Source organism: Hydractinia symbiolongicarpus, chromosome 11, assembly GCF_029227915.1.
Source record: "Hydractinia symbiolongicarpus strain clone_291-10 chromosome 11, HSymV2.1, whole genome shotgun sequence".
In the NCBI taxonomy this organism is placed as follows: Eukaryota; Metazoa; Cnidaria; class Hydrozoa; order Anthoathecata; family Hydractiniidae; genus Hydractinia; species Hydractinia symbiolongicarpus.
In genome coordinates this window covers 15,364,780-15,386,844 of record NC_079885.1, presented here as the reverse complement: position 1 = coordinate 15,386,844, position 22,065 = coordinate 15,364,780, and the positions used below count along the sequence as shown (strand labels likewise).

Sequence of the window (22,065 nt, the reverse complement as noted above, 5' to 3'; positions counted from 1 at the left end):
CCATTAATTACGACAATAATGCGCTTTAAGATTTCCGGTAAAAAGTTCCAACGAAGGCAATCTAGGGTACTTTCAGACTTAATTTTCATATGACAAAGTTAATTAGCAAAGTAACTACATCGCCATTTTCTTTGTCTGACGCTCGTAATCCATTTATTTGCGACGTGGCGCATTTATTGCAGCAAGATTGTAGCCGTTTTGAAGGGAAAGAAACTTCTAATCATGTCTCTTTCTTGATTTACTCAGCGGCTATTGCGTAAAAAAGATACGTCCCAGTCGTAATGATAAATAATGTAACGTGAAAAAGTCAATAGCCTACGACACCGGGAGTTCCCAGGCGGTCCCCCATCCAAGTACTATCCCGGCCCAACGATGCTTAACTTCCGTGATCGGACGAGAACAGGTGTGTTCATCGTGGTATGGTCGTAGACAAACAAACGGGCAGATATCTACGATTTATTAGCACATTACATCGAAAATGGTTTAAACTTTAAAGGTCATATTTCTTGACTGGATTATCCGAAATAGGTCGTGTTTATGTGCATTTGAAAGCTCATTTCAAGCGCTATCGATTAATTACGACAACCATGCGCTTTAAGATTTCCGGTAAAAGGTTCCAACGAAGGCAATCTAGGGTACTTTCAGACTTAATTTTCATATGACAAAGTTAATTAGCAAAGTAAGTACATCGCTATTTTCTTTGTCTGACGGTCGTAATCCATTCATTTGCGACGTGGCGCATTTATTGCAGCACGATGGTAGTCGTTTTGAAGGGAAAGCAACTTCTAATCATGTCTCTTTCTTGATTTACTCGGCGGCTATTGCGTAAAAAAGATACGTCACAGTCGTAATGATAAATAATGTAACGTGAAAAAGTCAATAGCCTACGACACCGGGAGTTCCCAGGCGGTCCCCCATCCAAGTACTATCCCGGCCCAACGATGCTTAACTTCCGTGATCGGACGAGAACAGGTGTGTTCATCGTGGTATGGTCGTAGACACACAAAGGGGCAGATATCTACGATTTATTAGCACATTACATCGAAAATGGTTCACACTTTAAAGGTCATATTTCTTGACTGGATCATCCGAAATAGGTCGTGTTTATGTGCATTTGAAAGCTCTTTTTAAGCGCTATCGATTCTTTACGACAACCATGCGCTTTAAGATTTCCGGTAAAAAGTTCCAACGAAGGAAATCTAGGGTGCTTTCAGACTTAATTTTCATATGACAAAGTTAATTAGCAAAGTAACTACATCGCCATTTTCTTTGTCTGACGCTCGTAATCCATTTATTTGCGACGTGGCGCATTTATTGCAGCAAGATTGTAGCCGTTTTGAAGGGAAAGCAAATTCTAATCATGTCTCTTTCTTGATTTACTCAGCGGCTATTGCGTAAAAAAGATACGTCCCAGTCCTAATGATAAATAATGTAACGTGAAAAAGTCAATAGCCTACGACACCGGGAGTTCCCAGGCGGTCCCCCATCCAAGTACTATCCCGGCCCAACGATGCTTAAATTCCGTGATCGGACGAGAACAGGTGTGTTCATCGTGGTATGGTCGTAGACAAACAAACGGGCAGATATCTACGATTTATTAGCACATTACATCAAAAATGGTTTAAATTTTAAAGGTCATATTTCTTGACTGGATTATCCGAAAAAGGTTGTGTTTATGTGCATTTGAAAGCTCGTTTCAAGCGCTATCCATTAATTACGACAATAATGCGCTTTAAGATTTCCGGTAAAAAGTTCCAACGAAGGCAATCTAGGGTACTTTCAGACTTAATTTTCATATGACAAAGTTAATTAGCAAAGTAACTACATCGCCATTTTCTTTGTCTGACGCTCGTAATCCATTTATTTGCGACGTGGCGCATTTATTGCAGCAAGATTGTAGCCGTTTTGAAGGGAAAGAAACTTCTAATCATGTCTCTTTCTTGATTTACTCAGCGGCTATTGCGTAAAAAAGATACGTCCCAGTCGTAATGATAAATAATGTAACGTGAAAAAGTCAATAGCCTACGACACCGGGAGTTCCCAGGCGGTCCCCCATCCAAGTACTATCCCGGCCCAACGATGCTTAACTTCCGTGATCGGACGAGAACAGGTGTGTTCATCGTGGTATGGTCGTAGACAAACAAACGGGCAGATATCTACGATTTATTAGCACATTACATCGAAAATGGTTTAAACTTTAAAGGTCATATTTCTTGACTGGATTATCCGAAATAGGTCGTGTTTATGTGCATTTGAAAGCTCATTTCAAGCGCTATCGATTAATTACGACAACCATGCGCTTTAAGATTTCCGGTAAAAGGTTCCAACGAAGGCAATCTAGGGTTTTTTCAGACTTAATTTTCATATGACAAAGTTAATTAGCAAATTAACTACATCGCCATTTTCTTTGTCTGACGCTCGTAATCCATTCATTTGCGACTTGGCGCATTTATTGCTGCCAGATCGTAGCCGTTTTGAAGGGAAAGCAACTTCTAATCATGTCTCTTTCTTGATTTACTCGGCGGCTATTGCGTAAAAAAGATACGTCACAGTCGTAATGATAAATAATGTAACGTGAAAGAGTCAATAGCCTACGACACCGGGAGTTCCCAGGCGGTCCCCCATCCAAGTACTATCCTGGCCCGACGATGCTTAACTTCCGTGATCGGACGAGAACAGGTGTGTTCATCGTGGTATGGTCGTAGACAAACAAACGGGCAGATATCTACGATTTATTAGCACATTACATCGAAAATGGTTTAAACTTTAAAGGTCATATTTCTTGACTGGATTATCCGAAATAGGTCGTGTTTATGTGCATTTGAAAGCTCATTTCAAGCGCTATCGATTAATTACGACAACCATGCGCTTTAAGATTTCCGGTAAAAAGTTCCAACGAAGGCAATCTAGGGTACTTTCAGACCTAAATTTCATATGACAAAGTTAATTAGAAAAGTAACTACATCGCCATTTTCTTTGTTTGACGCTCGTAATCCATTTATTTGCGACGTGGCGCATTTATTGCAGCAAGATTGTAGCCGTTTTGAAGGGAAAGCAACTTCTAATCATGTCTCTTTCTTGATTTACTCAGCGGCTATTGCGTAAAAAAGATACGTCCCAGTCGTAATGATAAATAATGTAACGTGAAAAAGTCAATAGCTTACGACACCGGGAGTTCCCAGGCGGTCCCCCATCCAAGTACTATCCCGGCCCAACGATGCTTAACTTCCGTGATCGGACGAGAACAGGTGTGTTCATCGTGGTATGGTCGTAGACAAACAAACGGGCAGATATCTACGATTTATTAGCACATTACATCGAAAATGGTTTAAACTTTAAAGGTCATATTTCTTGACTGGATTATCCGAAATAGGTCGTGTTTATGTGCATTTGAAAGCTCATTTCAAGCGCTATCGATTAATTACGACAACCATGCGCTTTAAGATTTCCGGTAAAAAGTTCCAACGAAGGCAATCTAGGGTACTTTCAGACCTAAATTTCATATGACAAAGTTAATTAGAAAAGTAACTACATCGCCATTTTCTTTGTTTGACGCTCGTAATCCATTTATTTGCGACGTGGCGCATTTATTGCAGCAAGATTGTAGCCGTTTTGAAGGGAAAGCAACTTCTAATCATGTCTCTTTCTTGATTTACTTAGCGGCTATTGCGTAAAAAAGATACGTCCCAGTCGTAATGATAAATAATGTAACGTGAAAAAGTCAATAGCCTACGACACCGGGAGTTCCCAGGCGGTCCCCCATCCAAGTACTATCCCGGCCCAACGATGCTTAACTTCCGTGATCGGACGAGAACAGGTGTGTTCATCGTGGTATGGTCGTAGACAAACAAACGGGCAGATATCTACGATTTATTAGCACATTACATCGAAAATGGTTTTAACTTTAAAGGTCATATTTCTTGACTGGATTATCCAAAATAGGTCGTGTTTATGTGCATTTGAAAGCTCATTTCAAGCGCTATCGATTAATTACGACAACCATGCGCTTTAAGATTTCCGGTAAAAAGTTCCAACGAACGCAATCTAGGGTACTTTCAGACTTAATTTTCATATGACAAAGTTAATTAGCAAATTAACTACATCGCCATTTTCTTTGTCAAACGCTCGTAATCCATTCATTTGCGACTTGGCGCATTTATTGCTGCCAGATCGTAGCCGTTTTGAAGGGAAAGCAAATTCTAATCATGTCTCTTTCTTGATTTACTCAGCGGCTATTGCGTAAAAAAGATACGTCCCAGTCCTAATGATAAATAATGTAACGTGAAAAGGTCAATAGCCTACGACACCGGGAGTTCCCAGGCGGTCCCCCATCCAAGTACTATCCCGGCCCAACGATGCTTAACTTCCGTGATCGGACGAGAACAGGTGTGTTCATCGTGGTATGGTCGTAGACAAACAAACGGGCAGATATCTACCATTTATTAGCACATTACATCAAAAATGGTTTAAATTTTAAAGGTCATATTTCTTGACTGGATTATCCGAAAAAGGTTGTGTTTATGTGCATTTGAAAGCTCGTTTCAAGCGCTATCCATTATTTACGACAATAATGCGCTTTAAGATTTCCGGTAAAAAGTTCCAACGAAGGCAATCTAAGGTACTTTCAGACTTAATTTTCATATGACAAAGTTAATTAGCAAAGTAACTACATCGCCATTTTCTTTGTTTGACGCTCGTAATCCATTTATTTGCGACGTGGCGCATTTATTGCAGCAAGATTGTAGCCGTTTTGAAGGAAAAGCAACTTCTAATCATGTCTCTTTCTTGATTTACTCAGCGGCTATTGCGTAAAAAAGATACGTCCCAGTCGTAATGATAAATAATGTAACGTGAAAAAGTCAATAGCCTACGACACCGGGAGTTCCCAGGCGGTCCCCCATCCAAGTACTATCCCGGCCCAACGATGCTTAACTTCCGTGATCGGACGAGAACAGGTGTGTTCATCGTGGTATGGTCGTAGACAAACAAACGGGCAGATAACTACGATTTATTAGCACATTACATCGAAAATGGTTTTAACTTTAAAGGTCATATTTCTTGACTGGATTATCCGAAATAGGTCGTGTTTATGTGCATTTGAAAGCTCATTTCAAGCGCTATCGATTAATTACGACAACCATGCGCTTTAAGATTTCCGGTAAAAAGTTCCAACGAAGGCAATCTAGGGTACTTTCAGACTTAATTTTCATATGACAAAGTTAATTAGCAAATTAACTACATCGCCATTTTCTTTGTCAAACGCTCGTAATCCATTCATTTGCGACTTGGCGCATTTATTGCTGCCAGATCGTAGCCGTTTTGAAGGGAAAGCAAATTCTAATCATGTCTCTTTCTTGATTTACTCAGCGGCTATTGCGTAAAAAAGATACGTCCCAGTCCTAATGATAAATAATGTAACGTGAAAAGGTCAATAGCCTACGACACCGGGAGTTCCCAGGCGGTCCCCCATCCAAGTACTATCCCGGCCCAACGATGCTTAACTTCCGTGATCGGACGAGAACAGGTGTGTTCATCGTGGTATGGTCGTAGACAAACAAACGGGCAGATATCTACGATTTATTAACACATTACATCAAAAATGGTTTAAATTTTAAAGGTCATATTTCTTGACTGGATTATCCGAAATAAGTTGTGTTTATGTGCATTTGAAAGCTCGTTTCAAGCGCTATCCATTAATTACGACAATAATGCGCTTTAAGATTTCCGGTAAAAAGTTCCAACGAAGGCAATCTAGGGTACTTTCAGACTTAATTTTCATATGACAAAGTTAATTAGCAAAGTAACTACATCGCCATTTTCTTTGTCTGACGCTCGTAATCCATTTATTTGCGACGTGGAGCATTTATTGCAGCAAGATTGTAGCCGTTTTGAAGGGAAAGCAACTTCTAATCATGTCTCTTTCTTGATTTACTCAGCGGCTATTGCGTAAAAAAGATACGTCCCAGTCGTAATGATAAATAATGTAACGTGAAAAAGTCAATAGCCTACGACACCGGGAGTTCCCAGGCGGTCCCCCATCCAAGTACTATCCCGGCCCAACGATGCTTAACTTCCGTGATCGGACGAGAACAGGTGTGTTCATCGTGGTATGGTCGTAGACAAACAAACGGGCAGATATCTACGATTTATTAGCACATTACATCGAAAATGGTTTAAACTTTAAAGGTCATATTTCTTGACTGGATTATCCGAAATAGGTCGTGTTTAGGTGCATTTGAAAGCTCATTTCAAGCGCTATCGATTAATTACGACAACCATGCGCTTTAAGATTTCCGGTAAAAAGTTCCAACGAAGGCAATCTAGGGTACTTTCAGACTTAATTTTCATATGACAAAGTTAATTAGCAAATTAACTACATCGCCATTTTCTTTGTCTGACGCTCGTAATCCATTCATTTGCGACTTGGCGCATTTATTGCTGCCAGATCGTAGCCGTTTTGAAGGGAAAGCAACTTCTAATCATGTCTCTTTCTTGATTTACTCGGCGGCTATTGCGTAAAAAAGATACGTCACAGTCGTAATGATAAATAATGTAACGTGAAAGAGTCAATAGCCTACGACACCGGGAGTTCCCAGGCGGTCCCCCATCCAAGTACTATCCTGGCCCGACGATGCTTAACTTCCGTGATCGGACGAGAACAGGTGTGTTCATCGTGGTATGATCGTAGACAAACAAACGGGCAGATATCTACGATTTATTAGCACATTACATCGAAAATGGCTTAAACTTTAAAGGTCATATTTCTTGACTGGATTATCCGAAATAGGTTGTGTTTATGTGCATTTGAAAGCTCGTTTCAAGCGCTATCCATTATTTACGACAATAATGCGCTTTAAGATTTCCGGTAAAAAGTTCCAACGAAGGCAATCTAAGGTACTTTCAGACTTAATTTTCATATGACAAAGTTAATTAGCAAAGTAACTACATCGCCATTTTCTTTGTTTGACGCTCGTAATCCATTTATTTGCGACGTGGCGCATTTATTGCAGCAAGATTGTAGCCGTTTTGAAGGGAAAGCAACTTCTAATCATGTCTCTTTCTTGATTTACTCAGCGGCTATTGCGTAAAAAAGATACGTCCCAGTCGTAATGATAAATAATGTAACGTGAAAAAGTCAATAGCCTACGACACCGGGAGTTCCCAGGCGGTCCCCCATCCAAGTACTATCCCGGCCCAACGATGCTTAACTTCCGTGATCGGACGAGAACAGGTGTGTTCATCGTGGTATGGTCGTAGACAAACAAACGGGCAGATAACTACGATTTATTAGCACATTACATCGAAAATGGTTTTAACTTTAAAGGTCATATTTCTTGACTGGATTATCCGAAATAGGTCGTGTTTATGTGCATTTGAAAGCTCATTTCAAGCGCTATCGATTAATTACGACAACCATGCGCTTTAAGATTTCCGGTAAAAAGTTCCAACGAAGGCAATCTAGGGTACTTTCAGACTTAATTTTCATATGACAAAGTTAATTAGCAAATTAACTACATCGCCATTTTCTTTGTCAAACGCTCGTAATCCATTCATTTGCGACTTGGCGCATTTATTGCTGCCAGATCGTAGCCGTTTTGAAGGGAAAGCAAATTCTAATCATGTCTCTTTCTTGATTTACTCAGCGGCTATTGCGTAAAAAAGATACGTCCCAGTCCTAATGATAAATAATGTAACGTGAAAAGGTCAATAGCCTACGACACCGGGAGTTCCCAGGCGGTCCCCCATCCAAGTACTATCCCGGCCCAACGATGCTTAACTTCCGTGATCGGACGAGAACAGGTGTGTTCATCGTGGTATGGTCGTAGACAAACAAACGGGCAGATATCTACGATTTATTAACACATTACATCAAAAATGGTTTAAATTTTAAAGGTCATATTTCTTGACTGGATTATCCGAAATAAGTTGTGTTTATGTGCATTTGAAAGCTCGTTTCAAGCGCTATCCATTAATTACGACAATAATGCGCTTTAAGATTTCCGGTAAAAAGTTCCAACGAAGGCAATCTAGGGTACTTTCAGACTTAATTTTCATATGACAAAGTTAATTAGCAAAGTAACTACATCGCCATTTTCTTTGTCTGACGCTCGTAATCCATTTATTTGCGACGTGGAGCATTTATTGCAGCAAGATTGTAGCCGTTTTGAAGGGAAAGCAACTTCTAATCATGTCTCTTTCTTGATTTACTCAGCGGCTATTGCGTAAAAAAGATACGTCCCAGTCGTAATGATAAATAATGTAACGTGAAAAAGTCAATAGCCTACGACACCGGGAGTTCCCAGGCGGTCCCCCATCCAAGTACTATCCCGGCCCAACGATGCTTAACTTCCGTGATCGGACGAGAACAGGTGTGTTCATCGTGGTATGGTCGTAGACAAACAAACGGGCAGATATCTACGATTTATTAGCACATTACATCGAAAATGGTTTAAACTTTAAAGGTCATATTTCTTGACTGGATTATCCGAAATAGGTCGTGTTTAGGTGCATTTGAAAGCTCATTTCAAGCGCTATCGATTAATTACGACAACCATGCGCTTTAAGATTTCCGGTAAAAAGTTCCAACGAAGGCAATCTAGGGTACTTTCAGACTTAATTTTCATATGACAAAGTTAATTAGCAAATTAACTACATCGCCATTTTCTTTGTCTGACGCTCGTAATCCATTCATTTGCGACTTGGCGCATTTATTGCTGCCAGATCGTAGCCGTTTTGAAGGGAAAGCAACTTCTAATCATGTCTCTTTCTTGATTTACTCGGCGGCTATTGCGTAAAAAAGATACGTCACAGTCGTAATGATAAATAATGTAACGTGAAAGAGTCAATAGCCTACGACACCGGGAGTTCCCAGGCGGTCCCCCATCCAAGTACTATCCTGGCCCGACGATGCTTAACTTCCGTGATCGGACGAGAACAGGTGTGTTCATCGTGGTATGGTCGTAGACAAACAAACGGGCAGATATCTACGATTTATTAGCACATTACATCGAAAATGGCTTAAACTTTAAAGGTCATAGTTCTTGACTGGATTATCCGAAATAGGTCGTGTTTATGTGCATTTGAAAGCTCATTTCAAGCTCTATCGATTAATTACGACAACCATGCGCTTTAAGATTTCCGGTAAAAAGTTCCAACGAAGGCAATCTAGGGTACTTTCAGACTTAATTTTCATATGACAAAGTTAATTAGCAAATTAACTACATCGCCATTTTCTTTGTCTGACGCTCGTAATCCATTCATTTGCGACTTGGCGCATTTATTGCTGCCAGATCGTAGCCGTTTTGAAGGGAAAGCAACTTCTAATCATGTCTCTTTCTTGATTTACTCAGCGGCTATTTCGTAAAAAAGATACGTCACAGTCGTAATGATAAATAATGTAACGTGAAAAAGTCAATAGCCTACGACACCGGGAGTTCCCAGGCGGTCCCCCATCCAAGTACTATCCTAGCCCGACGATGCTTAACTTCCGTGATCGGACGAGAACAGGTGTGTTCATCGTGGTATGGTCGTAGACAAACAAACGGGCAGATATCTACGATTTATTAGCACATTACATCGAAAATGGCTTAAACTTTAAAGGTCATATTTCTTGACTGGATTATCCGAAATAGGTTGTGTTTATGTGCATTTGAAAGCTCGTTTCAAGCGCTATCCATTATTTACGACAATAATGCGCTTTAAGATTTCCGGTAAAAAGTTCCAACGAAGGCAATCTAAGGTACTTTCAGACTTAATTTTCATATGACAAAGTTAATTAGCAAAGTAACTACATCGCCATTTTCTTTGTTTGACGCTCGTAATCCATTTATTTGCGACGTGGCGCATTTATTGCAGCAAGATTGTAGCCGTTTTGAAGGGAAAGCAACTTCTAATCATGTCTCTTTCTTGATTTACTCAGCGGCTATTGCGTAAAAAAGATACGTCCCAGTCGTAATGATAAATAATGTAACGTGAAAAAGTCAATAGCCTACGACACCGGGAGTTCCCAGGCGGTCCCCCATCCAAGTACTATCCCGGCCCAACGATGCTTAACTTCCGTGATCGGACGAGAACAGGTGTGTTCATCGTGGTATGGTCGTAGACAAACAAACGGGCAGATAACTACGATTTATTAGCACATTACATCGAAAATGGTTTTAACTTTAAAGGTCATATTTCTTGACTGGATTATCCGAAATAGGTCGTGTTTATGTGCATTTGAAAGCTCATTTCAAGCGCTATCGATTAATTACGACAACCATGCGCTTTAAGATTTCCGGTAAAAAGTTCCAACGAAGGCAATCTAGGGTACTTTCAGACTTAATTTTCATATGACAAAGTTAATTAGCAAATTAACTACATCGCCATTTTCTTTGTCAAACGCTCGTAATCCATTCATTTGCGACTTGGCGCATTTATTGCTGCCAGATCGTAGCCGTTTTGAAGGGAAAGCAAATTCTAATCATGTCTCTTTCTTGATTTACTCAGCGGCTATTGCGTAAAAAAGATACGTCCCAGTCCTAATGATAAATAATGTAACGTGAAAAGGTCAATAGCCTACGACACCGGGAGTTCCCAGGCGGTCCCCCATCCAAGTACTATCCCGGCCCAACGATGCTTAACTTCCGTGATCGGACGAGAACAGGTGTGTTCATCGTGGTATGGTCGTAGACAAACAAACGGGCAGATATCTACGATTTATTAACACATTACATCAAAAATGGTTTAAATTTTAAAGGTCATATTTCTTGACTGGATTATCCGAAATAAGTTGTGTTTATGTGCATTTGAAAGCTCGTTTCAAGCGCTATCCATTAATTACGACAATAATGCGCTTTAAGATTTCCGGTAAAAAGTTCCAACGAAGGCAATCTAGGGTACTTTCAGACTTAATTTTCATATGACAAAGTTAATTAGCAAAGTAACTACATCGCCATTTTCTTTGTCTGACGCTCGTAATCCATTTATTTGCGACGTGGAGCATTTATTGCAGCAAGATTGTAGCCGTTTTGAAGGGAAAGCAACTTCTAATCATGTCTCTTTCTTGATTTACTCAGCGGCTATTGCGTAAAAAAGATACGTCCCAGTCGTAATGATAAATAATGTAACGTGAAAAAGTCAATAGCCTACGACACCGGGAGTTCCCAGGCGGTCCCCCATCCAAGTACTATCCCGGCCCAACGATGCTTAACTTCCGTGATCGGACGAGAACAGGTGTGTTCATCGTGGTATGGTCGTAGACAAACAAACGGGCAGATATCTACGATTTATTAGCACATTACATCGAAAATGGTTTAAACTTTAAAGGTCATATTTCTTGACTGGATTATCCGAAATAGGTCGTGTTTAGGTGCATTTGAAAGCTCATTTCAAGCGCTATCGATTAATTACGACAACCATGCGCTTTAAGATTTCCGGTAAAAAGTTCCAACGAAGGCAATCTAGGGTACTTTCAGACTTAATTTTCATATGACAAAGTTAATTAGCAAATTAACTACATCGCCATTTTCTTTGTCTGACGCTCGTAATCCATTCATTTGCGACTTGGCGCATTTATTGCTGCCAGATCGTAGCCGTTTTGAAGGGAAAGCAACTTCTAATCATGTCTCTTTCTTGATTTACTCGGCGGCTATTGCGTAAAAAAGATACGTCACAGTCGTAATGATAAATAATGTAACGTGAAAGAGTCAATAGCCTACGACACCGGGAGTTCCCAGGCGGTCCCCCATCCAAGTACTATCCTGGCCCGACGATGCTTAACTTCCGTGATCGGACGAGAACAGGTGTGTTCATCGTGGTATGGTCGTAGACAAACAAACGGGCAGATATCTACGATTTATTAGCACATTACATCGAAAATGGCTTAAACTTTAAAGGTCATATTTCTTGACTGGATTATCCGAAATAGGTCGTGTTTATGTGCATTTGAAAGCTCATTTCAAGCTCAATCGATTAATTACGACAACCATGCGCTTTAAGATTTCCGGTAAAAAGTTCCAACGAAGGCAATCTAGGGTACTTTCAGACTTAATTTTCATATGACAAAGTTAATTAGCAAATTAACTACATCGCCATTTTCTTTGTCTGACGCTCGTAATCCATTCATTTGCGACTTGGCGCATTTATTGCTGCCAGATCGTAGCCGTTTTGAAGGGAAAGCAACTTCTAATCATGTCTCTTTCTTGATTTACTCAGCGGCTATTTCGTAAAAAAGATACGTCACAGTCGTAATGATAAATAATGTAACGTGAAAAAGTCAATAGCCTACGACACCGGGAGTTCCCAGGCGGTCCCCCATCCAAGTACTATCCTAGCCCGACGATGCTTAACTTCCGTGATCGGACGAGAACAGGTGTGTTCATCGTGGTATGGTCGTAGACAAACAAACGGGCAGATATCTACGATTTATTAGCACATTACATCGAAAATGGTTTAAACTTTAAAGGTCATATTTCTTGACTGGATTATCCGAAATAGGTCGTGTTTATGTGCATTTGAAAGCTCATTTCAAGCGCTATCGATTAATTACGACAACCATGCGCTTTAAGATTTCCGGTAAAAAGTTCCAACGAAGGAAATCTAGGGTGCTTTCCGACTTAATTTTCATATGACAAAGTTAATTAGCAAAGTAACTACATCGCCATTTTCTTTGTCTGACGCTTGTAATCCATTCATTTGCGACTTGGCGCATTTATTGCTGCCAGATCGTAGCCGTTTTGAAGGGAAAGCAACTTCTAATCATGTCTCTTTCTTGATTTACTCAGCGGCTATTTCGTAAAAAAGATACGTCACAGTCGTAATGATAAATAATGTAACGTAAAAAAGTCAATAGCCTACGACACCGGGAGTTCCCAGGCGGTCCCCCATCCAAGTACTATCGCGGCCCGACGATGCTTAACTTCCGTGATCGGACGAGAACAGGTGTGTTCATCGTGGTATGGTCGTAGACAAACAAACGGGGAGATATCTACGATTTATTAGCACATTACATCGAAAATGGTTCAAACTTTAAAGGTCATATTTCTTGACTGGATCATTCGAAATAGGTCGTGTTTATGTGCGTTTGACAGCTCTTTTTAAGCGCTATCGATTAATTACGACAACCATGCGCTTTAAGATTTCCGGTAAAAAGTTCCAACGAAGGCAATCTAGGGTACTTTCAGACTTAATTTTCATATGACAAAGTTAATTAGCAAATTAACTACATCGCCATTTTCTTTGTCTGACGCTCGTAATCCATTCATTTGCGACTTGGCGCATTTATTGCTGCCAGATCGTAGCCGTTTTGAAGGGAAAGCAACTTGTAATCATGTCTCTTTCTTGATTTACTCGGCGGCTATTGCGTAAAAAAGATACGTCACAGTCGTAATGATAAATAATGTAACGTGAAAGAGTCAATAGCCTACGACACCTGGAGTTCCCAGGCGGTCCCCCATCCAAGTACTATCCTGGCCCGACGATGCTTAACTTCCGTGATCGGACGAGAACAGGTGTGTTCATCGTGGTATGGTCGTAGACAAACAAACGGGCAGATATCTACGATTTATTAGCACATTACATCGAAAATGGTTTAAACTTTAAAGGTCATATTTCTTGACTGGATTATCCGAAAAAGGTTGTGTTTATGTGCATTTGAAAGCTCGTTTCAAGCGCTATCCATTAATTACGACAATAATGCGCTTTAAGATTTCCGGTAAAACGTTCCAACGAAGGCAATCTAGGGTACTTTCAGACTTAATTTTCATATGACAAAGTTAATTAGCAAAGTAACTACATCGCCATTTTCTTTGTCTGACGCTGGTAATGCATTTATTTGCGACGTGGCGCATTTATTGCAGCAAGATTGTAGCCGTTTTGAAGGGGAAAGCAACTTATAATCATGTTTTTTTCTTGATTTACTCAGCGGCTATTGCGTAAAAAAGATACGTCCCAGTCCTAATGATAAATAATGTAACGTGAAAAAGTCAATAGCCTACGACACCGGGAGTTCCCAGGCGGTTCCCCATCCAAGTACTATCCCGGCCCAACGATGCTTAACTTCCATGTTCGGACGAGAACAGGTGTGTTCATCGTGGTATGGTCGTAAACAAACAAACGGGCAGATATCTACGATTTATTAGCACATTACATCGAAAATGGTTTAAACTTTAAAGGTCATATTTCTTGACTGGATCATCCGAAATAGGTCGTGTTTATGTGCATTTGAAAGCTCATTTCAAGCGCTATCCATTAATTACGACAACCATGCGCTTTAAGATTTCCGGTAAAAAGTTCCAACGAAGGAAATCTAGGGTGATTTCAGACTTAATTTTCATATGACAAAGTTAATTAGCAAAGTAACTACATCGCCATTTTCTTTGTCTGACGCTCGTAATCCATTTATTTGCGACGTAGCGCATTTATTGCAGCAAGATTGTAGCCGTTTTGAAGGGAAAGCATCTTCTAATCACGTCCCTTACTTGATTTACTCAGCGGCTATTGCGTAAAAAAGATACGTCACAGTCGTATTGATAAATGATGTAACGTGAAAAAGTCAATAGCCTACGACACCGGGAGTTCCCAGGCGGTCCCCCATCCAAGTACTATCCTGGCCCGACGATGCTTAACTTCCGTGATCGGACGAGAACAGGTGTGTTCATCGTGGTATGGTCGTAGACAAACAAACGGGCAGATATCTACGATTTATTAGCACATTACATCGAAAATGGTTTAAACTTTAAAGGTCATATTTCTTGACTGGATTATCCGAAATAGGTCGTGTTTATGTGCATTTGAAAGCTCATTTCAAGCACTATCGATTAATTACGACAACCATGCGCTTTAAGATTTCCGGTAAAAAGTTCCAACGAAGGCAATCTAGGGTACTTTCAGACTTAATTTTCATATGACAAAGTTAATTAGCAAATTAACTACATCGCCATTTTCTTTGTCTGACGCTCGTAATCCATTCATTTGCGACTTGGCGCATTTATTGCTGCCAGATCGTAGCCGTTTTGAAGGGAAAGCAACTTCTAATCATGTCTCTTTCTTGATTTACTCAGCGGCTATTTCGTAAAAAAGATACGTCACAGTCGTAATGATAAATAATGTAACGTGAAAAAGTCAATAGCCTACGACACCGGGAGTTCCCAGGCGGTCCCCCATCCAAGTACTATCCTAGCCCGACGATGCTTAACTTCCGTGATCGGACGAGAACAGGTGTGTTCATCGTGGTATGGTCGTAGACAAACAAACGGGCAGATATCTACGATTTATTAGCACATTACATCGAAAATGGTTTAAACTTTAAAGGTCATATTTCTTGACTGGATTATCCGAAATAGGTCGTGTTTATGTGCATTTGAAAGCTCATTTCAAGCGCTATCGATTAATTACGACAACCATGCGCTTTAAGATTTCCGGTAAAAAGTTCCAACGAAGGAAATCTAGGGTGCTTTCCGACTTAATTTTCATATGACAAAGTTAATTAGCAAAGTAACTACATCGCCATTTTCTTTGTCTGACGCTTGTAATCCATTCATTTGCGACTTGGCGCATTTATTGCTGCCAGATCGTAGCCGTTTTGAAGGGAAAGCAACTTCTAATCATGTCTCTTTCTTGATTTACTCAGCGGCTATTTCGTAAAAAAGATACGTCACAGTCGTAATGATAAATAATGTAACGTAAAAAAGTCAATAGCCTACGACACCGGGAGTTCCCAGGCGGTCCCCCATCCAAGTACTATCCCGGCCCGACGATGCTTAACTTCCGTGATCGGACGAGAACAGGTGTGTTCATCGTGGTATGGTCGTAGACAAACAAACGGGCAGATATCTACGATTTATTAGCACATTACATCGAAAATGGTTCAAACTTTAAAGGTCATATTTCTTGACTGGATCATTCGAAATAGGTCGTGTTTATGTGCGTTTGACAGCTCTTTTTAAGCGCTATCGATTCTTGACAACAATAATGCGCTTGATGATTTCCGGTAAAAAGTTCCAACGAAGGAAATCTAGGGTGCTTTCCGACTTAATTTTCATATGACAAAGTTAATTAGCAAAGTTACTACATCGCCATTTTCTTTTTCTGACGCTCGTAATCCATTCATTTGCGACTTGGCGCATTTATTGCTGCCAGATCGTAGCCGTTTTTAAGGGAAAGCAACTTCTAATCATGTCTCTTTCTTGATTTACTCAGCGGCTATTTCGTAAAAAAGATACGTCACAGTCGTAATGATAAATAATGTAACGTGAAAAAGTCAATAGCCTACGACACCGGGAGTTTCCAGGCGGTCCCCCATCCAAGTACTATCCCGGCCCGACGATGCTTAACTTCCGTGATCGGACGAGAACAGGTGTGTTCATCGTGGTATGGTCGTAAACAAAAAAACGGGCAGATATCTACGATTTATTAGCACATTACATCGAAAATGGTTTAAACTTTAAAGGTCATATTTCTTGACTGGATCATCCGAAATAGGTCGTGTTTATGTGCATTTGAAAGCTCATTTCAAGCGCTATCAATTAATTACGACAACCATGCGCTTTAAGATTTCCGGTAAAAAGTTCCAACGAAGGAAATCTAGGGTGCTTTCCGACTTAATTTTCATATGACAAAGTTAATTAGCAAAGTAACTACATCGCCATTTTCTTTGTCTGACGCTTGTAATCCATTCATTTGCGACTTGGCGCATTTATTGCTGCCAGATCGTAGCTGTTTTGAAGGGAAAGCAACTTCTATTCATGTCTCTTTCTTGATTTACTCAGCGGCTATTTCGTAAAAAAGATACGTCACAGTCGTAATGATAAATAATGTAACGTGAAAGAGTCAATAGCCTACGACACCTGGAGTTCCCAGGCGGTCCCCCATCCAAGTACTATCCTGGCCCGACGATGCTTAACTTCCGTGATCGGACGAGAACAGGTGTGTTCATCGTGGTATGGTCGTAGACAAACAAACGGGCAGATATCTACGATTTATTAGCACATTACATCGAAAATGGTTTAAACTTTAAAGGTCATATTTCTTGACTGGATTATCCGAAAAAGGTTGTGTTTATGTGCATTTGAAAGCTCGTTTCAAGCGCTATCCATTAATTACGACAATAATGCGCTTTAAGATTTCCGGTAAAACGTTCCAACGAAGGCAATCTAGGGTACTTTCAGACTTAATTTTCATATGACAAAGTTAATTAGCAAAGTAACTACATCGCCATTTTCTTTGTCTGACGCTGGTAATCCATTTATTTGCGACGTGGCGCATTTATTGCAGCAAGATTGTAGCCGTTTTGAAGGGGAAAGCAACTTATAATCATGTTTTTTTCTTGATTTACTCAGCGGCTATTGCGTAAAAAAGATACGTCCCAGTCCTAATGATAAATAATGTAACGTGAAAAAGTCAATAGCCTACGACACCGGGAGTTCCCAGGCGGTCCCCCATCCAAGTACTATCCCGGCCCAACGATGCTTAACTTCCGTGTTCGGACGAGAACAGGTGTGTTCATCGTGGTATGGTCGTAAACAAACAAACGGGCAGATATCTACGATTTATTAGCACATTACATCGAAAATGGTTTAAACTTTAAAGGTCATATTTCTTGACTGGATCATCCGAAATAGGTCGTGTTTATGTGCATTTGAAAGCTCATTTCAAGCGCTATCCATTAATTACGACAACCATGCGCTTTAAGATTTCCGGTAAAAAGTTCCAACGAAGGAAATCTAGGGTGATTTCAGACTTAATTTTCATATGACAAAGTTAATTAGCAAAGTAACTACATCGCCATTTTCTTTGTCTGACGCTCGTAATCCATTTATTTGCGACGTAGCGCATTTATTGCAGCAAGATTGTAGCCGTTTTGAAGGGAAAGCATCTTCTAATCACGTCCCTTACTTGATTTACTCAGCGGCTATTGCGTAAAAAAGATACGTCACAGTCGTATTGATAAATGATGTAACGTGAAAAAGTCAATAGCCTACGACACCGGGAGTTCCCAGGCGGTCCCCCATCCAAGTACTATCCTGGCCCGACGATGCTTAACTTCCGTGATCGGACGAGAACAGGTGTGTTCATCGTGGTATGGTCGTAGACAAACAAACGGGCAGATATCTACGATTTATTAGCACATTACATCGAAAATGGTTTAAACTTTAAAGGTCATATTTCTTGACTGGATTATCCGAAATAGGTCGTGTTTATGTGCATTTGAAAGCTCATTTCAAGCACTATCGATTAATTACGACAACCATGCGCTTTAAGATTTCCGGTAAAAAGTTCCAACGAAGGCAATCTAGGGTACTTTCAGACTTAATTTTCATATGACAAAGTTAATTAGCAAATTAACTACATCGCCATTTTCTTTGTCTGACGCTCGTAATCCATTCATTTGCGACTTGGCGCATTTATTGCTGCCAGATCGTAGCCGTTTTGAAGGGAAAGCAACTTCTAATCATGTCTCTTTCTTGATTTACTCAGCGGCTATTTCGTAAAAAAGATACGTCACAGTCGTAATGATAAATAATGTAACGTGAAAAAGTCAATAGCCTACGACACCGGGAGTTCCCAGGCGGTCCCCCATCCAAGTACTATCCTAGCCCGACGATGCTTAACTTCCGTGATCGGACGAGAACAGGTGTGTTCATCGTGGTATGGTCGTAGACAAACAAACGGGCAGATATCTACGATTTATTAGCACATTACATCGAAAATGGTTTAAACTTTAAAGGTCATATTTCTTGACTGGATTATCCGAAATAGGTCGTGTTTATGTGCATTTGAAAGCTCATTTCAAGCGCTATCGATTAATTACGACAACCATGCGCTTTAAGATTTCCGGTAAAAAGTTCCAACGAAGGAAATCTAGGGTGCTTTCCGACTTAATTTTCATATGACAAAGTTAATTAGCAAAGTAACTACATCGCCATTTTCTTTGTCTGACGCTTGTAATCCATTCATTTGCGACTTGGCGCATTTATTGCTGCCAGATCGTAGCCGTTTTGAAGGGAAAGCAACTTCTAATCATGTCTCTTTCTTGATTTACTCAGCGGCTATTTCGTAAAAAAGATACGTCACAGTCGTAATGATAAATAATGTAACGTAAAAAAGTCAATAGCCTACGACACCGGGAGTTCCCAGGCGGTCCCCCATCCAAGTACTATCCCGGCCCGACGATGCTTAACTTCCGTGATCGGACGAGAACAGGTGTGTTCATCGTGGTATGGTCGTAGACAAACAAACGGGCAGATATCTACGATTTATTAGCACATTACATCGAAAATGGTTCAAACTTTAAAGGTCATATTTCTTGACTGGATCATTCGAAATAGGTCGTGTTTATGTGCGTTTGACAGCTCTTTTTAAGCGCTATCGATTCTTGACAACAATAATGCGCTTTATGATTTCCGGTAAAAAGTTCCAACGAAGGAAATCTAGGGTGCTTTCCGACTTAATTTTCATATGACAAAGTTAATTAGCAAAGTTACTACATCGCCATTTTCTTTTTCTGACGCTCGTAATCCATTCATTTGCGACTTGGCGCATTTATTGCTGCCAGATCGTAGCCGTTTTTAAGGGAAAGCAACTTCTAATCATGTCTCTTTCTTGATTTACTCAGCGGCTATTTCGTAAAAAAGATACGTCACAGTCGTAATGATAAATAATGTAACGTGAAAAAGTCAATAGCCTACGACACCGGGAGTTTCCAGGCGGTCCCCCATCCAAGTACTATCCCGGCCCGACGATGCTTAACTTCCGTGATCGGACGAGAACAGGTGTGTTCATCGTGGTATTGTCGTAAACAAACAAACGGGCAGATATCTACGATTTATTAGCACATTACATCGAAAATGGTTTAAACTTTAAAGGTCATATTTCTTGACTGGATCATCCGAAATAGGTCGTGTTTATGTGCATTTGGAAGCTCATTTCAAGCGCTATCCATTAATTACGACAACCATGCGCTTTAAGATTTCCGGTAAAAAGTTCCAACGAAGGAAATCTAGGGTGCTTTCCGACTTAATTTTCATATGACAAAGTTAATTAGCAAAGTAACTACATCGCCATTTTCTTTGTCTGACGCTTGTAATCCATTCATTTGCGACTTGGCGCATTTATTGCTGCCAGATCGTAGCTGTTTTGAAGGGAAAGCAACTTCTATTCATGTCTCTTTCTTGATTTACTCAGCGGCTATTTCGTAAAAAAGATACGTCACAGTCGTAATGATAAATAATGTAACGTGAAAAAGTCAATAGCCTACGACACCGGGAGTTCCCAGGCGGTCCCCCATCCAAGTACTATCCCGGCCCGACGATGCTTAACTTCCGTGATCGGACGAGAACAGGTGTGTTCATCGTGGTATGGTCGTAGACAAACAAACGGGCAGATATCTACGATTTATTAGCACATTACATCGAAAATGGTTCAAACTTTAAAGGTCATATTTCTTGACTGGATCATTCGAAATAGGTCGTGTTTATGTGCGTTTGACAGCTCTTTTTAAGCGCTATCGATTCTTGACAACAATAATGCGCTTTATGATTTCCGGTAAAAAGTTCCAACGAAGGAAATCTAGGGTGCTTTCCAACTTAATTTTCATATGACAAAGTTAATTAGCAAAGTTACTACATCGCCATTTTCTTTTTCTGACGCTCGTAATCCATTCATTTGCGACTTGGCGCATTTATTGCTGCCAGATTGTAGCCGTTTTTAAGGGAAAGCAACTTCTAATCATGTCTCTTTCTTGATTTACTCAGCGGCTATTTCGTAAAAAAGATACGTCACAGTCGTAATGATAAATAATGTAACGTGAAAAAGTCAATAGCCTACGACACCGGGAGTTTCCAGGCGGTCCCCCATCCAAGTACTATCCCGGCCCGACGATGCTTAACTTCCGTGATCGGACGAGAACAGGTGTGTTCATCGTGATATGGTCGTAAACAAACAAACGGGCAGATATCTACGATTTATTAGCACATTACATCGAAAATGGTTTAAACTTTAAAGGTCATATTTCTTGACTGGATCATCCGAAATAGGTCGTGTTTATGTGCATTTGAAAGCTCATTTCAAGCGCTATCCATTAATTACGACAACCATGCACTTTAAGATTTTCGGTAAAAAGTTCCAACGAAGGAAATCTAGGGTGCTTTCAGACTTAATTTTCATATGACAAAGTTAATTAGCAAATTAACTACATCGCCATTTTCTTTGTCTGACGCTCGTAATCCATTCATTTGCGACTTGGCGCATTTATTGCTGCCAGATCGTAGCCGTTTTGAAGGGAAAGCAACTTCTAATCATGTCTCTTTCTTGATTTACTCAGCGGCTATTTCGTAAAAAAGATACGTCACAGTCGTAATGATAAATAATGTAACGTGAAAAAGTCAATAGCCTACGACACCGGGAGTTCCCAGGCGGTCCCCCATCCAAGTACTATCCCGGCCCGACGATGCTTAACTTCCGTGATCGGACGAGAACAGGTGTGTTCATCGTGGTATGGTCGTAAACAAACAAACGGGCAGATATCTACGATTTATTAGCACATTACATCGAAAATGGTTTAAACTTTAAAGGTCATATTTCTTGACTGGATCATCCGAAATAGGTCGTGTTTATGTGCATTTGAAAGCTCATTTCAAGCGCTATCCATTAATTACGACAACCATGCGCTTTAAGATTTCCGGTAAAAAGTTCCAACGAAGGAAATCTAGGGTGCTTTCAGACTTAATTTTCATATGACAAAGTTAATTAGCAAAGTAACTACATCGCCATTTTCTTTGTCTGACGCTCGTAATCCATTTATTTGCGACGTGGCGCATTTATTGCAGCAAGATTGTAGCCGTTTTGAAGGGAAAGCATCTTCTAATCATGTCTCTTTCTTGATTTACTCAGCGGCTATTTCGTAAAAAAGATACGTCACAGTCGTAATGATAAATAATGTAACGTGAAAAAGTCAATAGCCTACGACACCGGGAGTTCCCAGGCGGTCCCCCATCCAAGTACTATCCCGGCCCGACGATGCTTAACTTCCGTGATCGGACGAGAACAGGTGTGTTCATCGTGGTATGGTCGTAGACAAACAAACGG

General features: G+C 40.4%; 39 non-coding genes across 39 annotated transcripts; all 39 read right to left on the bottom strand.

Moving 5' to 3' along the window:
- Positions 1–312: 312 nt before the first annotated feature.
- Positions 313–431, bottom strand: LOC130615985 (5S ribosomal RNA). Its single transcript, XR_008977070.1, has one exon. It is a non-coding gene; the product is annotated as a 5S ribosomal RNA (ribosomal RNA).
- Positions 432–881: 450 nt separating this feature from the next.
- Positions 882–1,000, bottom strand: LOC130615973 (5S ribosomal RNA). The gene has a single exon (XR_008977058.1). It is a non-coding gene; the product is annotated as a 5S ribosomal RNA (ribosomal RNA).
- A 450-nt stretch (positions 1,001–1,450) lies between these two features.
- LOC130616346 (5S ribosomal RNA) lies at positions 1,451–1,569 on the bottom strand. Its single transcript, XR_008977428.1, has one exon. It is a non-coding gene; the product is annotated as a 5S ribosomal RNA (ribosomal RNA).
- A 450-nt stretch (positions 1,570–2,019) lies between these two features.
- LOC130615960 (5S ribosomal RNA) lies at positions 2,020–2,138 on the bottom strand. The gene has a single exon (XR_008977046.1). It is a non-coding gene; the product is annotated as a 5S ribosomal RNA (ribosomal RNA).
- A 450-nt stretch (positions 2,139–2,588) lies between these two features.
- LOC130618478 (5S ribosomal RNA) lies at positions 2,589–2,707 on the bottom strand. The gene has a single exon (XR_008979471.1). It is a non-coding gene; the product is annotated as a 5S ribosomal RNA (ribosomal RNA).
- A 450-nt stretch (positions 2,708–3,157) lies between these two features.
- On the bottom strand, positions 3,158–3,276 carry LOC130615926 (5S ribosomal RNA). The gene has a single exon (XR_008977011.1). It is a non-coding gene; the product is annotated as a 5S ribosomal RNA (ribosomal RNA).
- Positions 3,277–3,726: 450 nt separating this feature from the next.
- LOC130615948 (5S ribosomal RNA) lies at positions 3,727–3,845 on the bottom strand. The gene has a single exon (XR_008977033.1). It is a non-coding gene; the product is annotated as a 5S ribosomal RNA (ribosomal RNA).
- A 450-nt stretch (positions 3,846–4,295) lies between these two features.
- On the bottom strand, positions 4,296–4,414 carry LOC130615935 (5S ribosomal RNA). The gene has a single exon (XR_008977020.1). It is a non-coding gene; the product is annotated as a 5S ribosomal RNA (ribosomal RNA).
- Positions 4,415–4,864: 450 nt separating this feature from the next.
- LOC130615923 (5S ribosomal RNA) lies at positions 4,865–4,983 on the bottom strand. The gene has a single exon (XR_008977008.1). It is a non-coding gene; the product is annotated as a 5S ribosomal RNA (ribosomal RNA).
- A 450-nt stretch (positions 4,984–5,433) lies between these two features.
- On the bottom strand, positions 5,434–5,552 carry LOC130615909 (5S ribosomal RNA). The gene has a single exon (XR_008976996.1). It is a non-coding gene; the product is annotated as a 5S ribosomal RNA (ribosomal RNA).
- A 450-nt stretch (positions 5,553–6,002) lies between these two features.
- Positions 6,003–6,121, bottom strand: LOC130615897 (5S ribosomal RNA). The gene has a single exon (XR_008976984.1). It is a non-coding gene; the product is annotated as a 5S ribosomal RNA (ribosomal RNA).
- A 450-nt stretch (positions 6,122–6,571) lies between these two features.
- Positions 6,572–6,690, bottom strand: LOC130615348 (5S ribosomal RNA). The gene has a single exon (XR_008976437.1). It is a non-coding gene; the product is annotated as a 5S ribosomal RNA (ribosomal RNA).
- Positions 6,691–7,140: 450 nt separating this feature from the next.
- LOC130615885 (5S ribosomal RNA) lies at positions 7,141–7,259 on the bottom strand. The gene has a single exon (XR_008976972.1). It is a non-coding gene; the product is annotated as a 5S ribosomal RNA (ribosomal RNA).
- Positions 7,260–7,709: 450 nt separating this feature from the next.
- On the bottom strand, positions 7,710–7,828 carry LOC130615873 (5S ribosomal RNA). Its single transcript, XR_008976960.1, has one exon. It is a non-coding gene; the product is annotated as a 5S ribosomal RNA (ribosomal RNA).
- Positions 7,829–8,278: 450 nt separating this feature from the next.
- LOC130615861 (5S ribosomal RNA) lies at positions 8,279–8,397 on the bottom strand. The gene has a single exon (XR_008976948.1). It is a non-coding gene; the product is annotated as a 5S ribosomal RNA (ribosomal RNA).
- Positions 8,398–8,847: 450 nt separating this feature from the next.
- On the bottom strand, positions 8,848–8,966 carry LOC130618466 (5S ribosomal RNA). The gene has a single exon (XR_008979469.1). It is a non-coding gene; the product is annotated as a 5S ribosomal RNA (ribosomal RNA).
- Positions 8,967–9,416: 450 nt separating this feature from the next.
- LOC130615734 (5S ribosomal RNA) lies at positions 9,417–9,535 on the bottom strand. Its single transcript, XR_008976821.1, has one exon. It is a non-coding gene; the product is annotated as a 5S ribosomal RNA (ribosomal RNA).
- A 450-nt stretch (positions 9,536–9,985) lies between these two features.
- On the bottom strand, positions 9,986–10,104 carry LOC130615849 (5S ribosomal RNA). The gene has a single exon (XR_008976936.1). It is a non-coding gene; the product is annotated as a 5S ribosomal RNA (ribosomal RNA).
- Positions 10,105–10,554: 450 nt separating this feature from the next.
- On the bottom strand, positions 10,555–10,673 carry LOC130615837 (5S ribosomal RNA). The gene has a single exon (XR_008976923.1). It is a non-coding gene; the product is annotated as a 5S ribosomal RNA (ribosomal RNA).
- Positions 10,674–11,123: 450 nt separating this feature from the next.
- Positions 11,124–11,242, bottom strand: LOC130615825 (5S ribosomal RNA). Its single transcript, XR_008976911.1, has one exon. It is a non-coding gene; the product is annotated as a 5S ribosomal RNA (ribosomal RNA).
- Positions 11,243–11,692: 450 nt separating this feature from the next.
- On the bottom strand, positions 11,693–11,811 carry LOC130618453 (5S ribosomal RNA). The gene has a single exon (XR_008979467.1). It is a non-coding gene; the product is annotated as a 5S ribosomal RNA (ribosomal RNA).
- Positions 11,812–12,261: 450 nt separating this feature from the next.
- Positions 12,262–12,380, bottom strand: LOC130615732 (5S ribosomal RNA). The gene has a single exon (XR_008976820.1). It is a non-coding gene; the product is annotated as a 5S ribosomal RNA (ribosomal RNA).
- Positions 12,381–12,830: 450 nt separating this feature from the next.
- LOC130617052 (5S ribosomal RNA) lies at positions 12,831–12,949 on the bottom strand. The gene has a single exon (XR_008978130.1). It is a non-coding gene; the product is annotated as a 5S ribosomal RNA (ribosomal RNA).
- Positions 12,950–13,399: 450 nt separating this feature from the next.
- Positions 13,400–13,518, bottom strand: LOC130615014 (5S ribosomal RNA). Its single transcript, XR_008976105.1, has one exon. It is a non-coding gene; the product is annotated as a 5S ribosomal RNA (ribosomal RNA).
- Positions 13,519–13,969: 451 nt separating this feature from the next.
- Positions 13,970–14,088, bottom strand: LOC130616504 (5S ribosomal RNA). The gene has a single exon (XR_008977586.1). It is a non-coding gene; the product is annotated as a 5S ribosomal RNA (ribosomal RNA).
- A 450-nt stretch (positions 14,089–14,538) lies between these two features.
- LOC130618441 (5S ribosomal RNA) lies at positions 14,539–14,657 on the bottom strand. Its single transcript, XR_008979465.1, has one exon. It is a non-coding gene; the product is annotated as a 5S ribosomal RNA (ribosomal RNA).
- Positions 14,658–15,107: 450 nt separating this feature from the next.
- LOC130615731 (5S ribosomal RNA) lies at positions 15,108–15,226 on the bottom strand. Its single transcript, XR_008976819.1, has one exon. It is a non-coding gene; the product is annotated as a 5S ribosomal RNA (ribosomal RNA).
- Positions 15,227–15,676: 450 nt separating this feature from the next.
- On the bottom strand, positions 15,677–15,795 carry LOC130615110 (5S ribosomal RNA). The gene has a single exon (XR_008976200.1). It is a non-coding gene; the product is annotated as a 5S ribosomal RNA (ribosomal RNA).
- Positions 15,796–16,245: 450 nt separating this feature from the next.
- Positions 16,246–16,364, bottom strand: LOC130616761 (5S ribosomal RNA). The gene has a single exon (XR_008977841.1). It is a non-coding gene; the product is annotated as a 5S ribosomal RNA (ribosomal RNA).
- Positions 16,365–16,814: 450 nt separating this feature from the next.
- LOC130615002 (5S ribosomal RNA) lies at positions 16,815–16,933 on the bottom strand. Its single transcript, XR_008976093.1, has one exon. It is a non-coding gene; the product is annotated as a 5S ribosomal RNA (ribosomal RNA).
- Positions 16,934–17,384: 451 nt separating this feature from the next.
- Positions 17,385–17,503, bottom strand: LOC130617606 (5S ribosomal RNA). The gene has a single exon (XR_008978683.1). It is a non-coding gene; the product is annotated as a 5S ribosomal RNA (ribosomal RNA).
- A 450-nt stretch (positions 17,504–17,953) lies between these two features.
- Positions 17,954–18,072, bottom strand: LOC130618429 (5S ribosomal RNA). Its single transcript, XR_008979463.1, has one exon. It is a non-coding gene; the product is annotated as a 5S ribosomal RNA (ribosomal RNA).
- Positions 18,073–18,522: 450 nt separating this feature from the next.
- On the bottom strand, positions 18,523–18,641 carry LOC130615730 (5S ribosomal RNA). The gene has a single exon (XR_008976818.1). It is a non-coding gene; the product is annotated as a 5S ribosomal RNA (ribosomal RNA).
- Positions 18,642–19,091: 450 nt separating this feature from the next.
- Positions 19,092–19,210, bottom strand: LOC130615109 (5S ribosomal RNA). Its single transcript, XR_008976199.1, has one exon. It is a non-coding gene; the product is annotated as a 5S ribosomal RNA (ribosomal RNA).
- A 450-nt stretch (positions 19,211–19,660) lies between these two features.
- LOC130617301 (5S ribosomal RNA) lies at positions 19,661–19,779 on the bottom strand. The gene has a single exon (XR_008978379.1). It is a non-coding gene; the product is annotated as a 5S ribosomal RNA (ribosomal RNA).
- A 450-nt stretch (positions 19,780–20,229) lies between these two features.
- Positions 20,230–20,348, bottom strand: LOC130615108 (5S ribosomal RNA). Its single transcript, XR_008976197.1, has one exon. It is a non-coding gene; the product is annotated as a 5S ribosomal RNA (ribosomal RNA).
- Positions 20,349–20,798: 450 nt separating this feature from the next.
- On the bottom strand, positions 20,799–20,917 carry LOC130617456 (5S ribosomal RNA). The gene has a single exon (XR_008978534.1). It is a non-coding gene; the product is annotated as a 5S ribosomal RNA (ribosomal RNA).
- Positions 20,918–21,367: 450 nt separating this feature from the next.
- Positions 21,368–21,486, bottom strand: LOC130615555 (5S ribosomal RNA). Its single transcript, XR_008976644.1, has one exon. It is a non-coding gene; the product is annotated as a 5S ribosomal RNA (ribosomal RNA).
- A 450-nt stretch (positions 21,487–21,936) lies between these two features.
- On the bottom strand, positions 21,937–22,055 carry LOC130615107 (5S ribosomal RNA). Its single transcript, XR_008976196.1, has one exon. It is a non-coding gene; the product is annotated as a 5S ribosomal RNA (ribosomal RNA).
- Positions 22,056–22,065: the final 10 nt, after the last annotated feature.